At 47.8% G+C, this 2,437-nt stretch overlaps 1 pseudogene across 1 annotated transcript; it reads left to right on the forward strand.

Moving 5' to 3' along the window:
- Window positions 1–485: 485 nt before the first annotated feature.
- LOC108310939 lies at window positions 486–1,373 on the forward strand (annotated as a pseudogene). The gene has a single exon (XR_001827986.2). The product of XR_001827986.2 is annotated as a 40S ribosomal protein S2-like (transcript).
- Window positions 1,374–2,437: the final 1,064 nt, after the last annotated feature.

A 2,437-nucleotide genomic window follows, 5' to 3' on the forward strand; every position in this document is an offset into this window, starting at 1 on the left:
TACACACCCGAAAGTGTTTTCTTTTTCACTCATCTATGGGATCACTAGGGTTCCGATTAGGGTTTTCAAGGTCACTGCCTGTCTTCCTGCTGAGAATGGGGATTTTGCCTCTTTCTCACTCTCTTTCCCCTTTTGACTGGCTTTCTTTTTTGACTGGCTAGAGGAAATATGCTATTCATCTCCAAACTTCTCTGCTACTTGTAGGGCTACCTGTTTCTCAGCAGCAGTTAGGGTTTGATTTAAGAGTATACTCTCCTTCCAGGAGAGTTAAATGGTTGGATTAGATCCTGGAAGGTCTCTATATATGGGTGAAGTTGGGGGTTGCCCAAAGCAAACTTCAGGATGTGAGGTTATACCAGGTTACATCCACGCTAGACTTAAGGGGAGTGCAGGGTTGAAGATGGGTTATTGCCCATCTAGAAAAGAGAGAAGGAGCTTCTCTGAGAAAACACCAAATGGCAGATGACAATGTGGATAGGGGATGAGGCCCCAGGGGCCCTGGGATGGGGAACTGCAGTGGCTTCCTTGGAGGCTTTAGCAGTGGCATCCAGGGCTGGGGTTGCAGTCGTGGATGGGGCTGGGGTCGAGGCTGCAGAGCTCTCAAAGGCAAAGCGGATGATAAGGAGAGGCTGCCCCCCAATACCAAGCTGGGCCGCCTGGTCAAGGACGTCAAGATCAAGTCCCTGGAAGAGATCCATCTCTTCTCCCTACCCATCAAGGAAACTGAGGTCACTGACTTTCTCCTGGAGCCTCTCTCAAGGATGAGGTTTTGAAGACTATGCTGGTGCAGAAGCAGATCCATGCCGGCCAGCACACCAGGTTCAAGGCATTTGTTGCCATAAGGGACTACAATGGCCATGTCGGTCTGGGTATTAAGTGCACCAAGAAGGTGGCCACTGCCATCTTCAGAGCTATCATCCTGTCCAAGCTTTCCATTGTCCCCGTGTGCAAAGGCTACTGGGGGAACAAAATTGGCCAGGCCCACACCATCCCTTGCAAGGTGACAGGCCGCTGCAGCTGTGTGCTTGTGTGCCTCATCCCTGCATCCAGAGGCACTGGCACTGTCTCAGCCCCTGTGTCCAGGAAGATGCTCACCATGGCTGGAATTGATGATCGCTACACTTCAGCCAGGGGCTGCACTGCCACCCTGGGCAACCTCACGAATGCCACCTTTGATGCCATCTCTAAGACCTACAGCTACCTGACCCCCAACCTCTGGAAGGAAACTGTATTCACCAAGTCTCCCTATCAGGAATTCACTGACCACCTCATCAAGACCCACTCCAGAGTCTCAGTGCAGAAGACCCAGGCTCCAGCTACGGCTACAACATAGGGTTTTTATACAAGAAAAATAAAGTGAATTAAGCCTGAAAGAAAGAAAAAAGAAAAGAGGGGAGGAGAGAAGGTGTCCCTTAGTCTTCTTCCTTCTTTTGGAGTGACCCAGAGTGGAGAAAAAGAGAGAAGGTGCCCCACTTCTCCTCTTTCCTCCCATCTCCTCAGGGTCCTAGAAACCATCATAGATGCCAACCATGAATAGAGGCATGATCTTCACCCACGGATCTAGAGGAGCTAGTCAGCAGTAGTAGTCATGTTTACCTGTACAAACTCCCAGCTCTCCATCCTGCTGGTTTCCCAGACCCACATGGCCTATAAGGCTCCCAGGGTACCCCAGGGGCCCAGGAGAGATTGTACAGTAGTTGAATTTGCATGAGACCCTTTAATGGAGGGAGTGACTTAACTCTAGCTGTATATCCTCTTACTACCACTTGGCCAAAGTTATGAATTCCTAGAGAATGGGACTGATTGACTTCTAAACATAGGAAACCTTTCTTGCTTAGATGCCAATGTAGCTGGATGCAAAACAGATATCTCAAAAGAATGTAAGAATTGAATGGCTGTTCTCCCTCTGATGGGGTTAACACTAAAATTAAAATCTGTCTTGCCAGGGTGGCTTCCTCCCCAGCTGCTGAAAGGGGAGATTTTTCTGCTTACAAGCAGGGCATGGGGCCTGGTTACTGAGAGAAGGATGTAAGAGGGAAAGGAATCAGGGAACCAGAGGTTCTGAGCAAAAGGCTGACAAGGCCCCCCATGGAGAAAAATCCCATCTCACTGGGTGGCACTGGAGTGCTTGAAATGTTAGAAAAAAAAAGCTGACTCCAAATTCTTTCCAAGCAGAGGTTAGAAAGAGAAGTTTGGAGCTTAACAGGCTGTCCCCACAATATGCCTCCTAGCAGGAAAAAAATAATTTATCCTATAGAGGAACTGCTTAAATTCATGGGCGGTGCTGAGCATTTACATTTAAAAAAAAAAAACAAACCCCAAATGGAGAAAAGGATATTCACTCAGAGAAATATCTTCACGTACAGTGCCATGAATACCTACAATTGTGGGGACAAAAAGACCCTTACTAGGTGAATTTTTTTTTTTTTTTTTTTTT

This window comes from Cebus imitator, unplaced genomic scaffold (assembly GCF_001604975.1).
Source record: "Cebus imitator isolate Cc_AM_T3 unplaced genomic scaffold, Cebus_imitator-1.0 Scaffold110, whole genome shotgun sequence".
Taxonomy (NCBI): Eukaryota; Metazoa; Chordata; class Mammalia; order Primates; family Cebidae; genus Cebus; species Cebus imitator.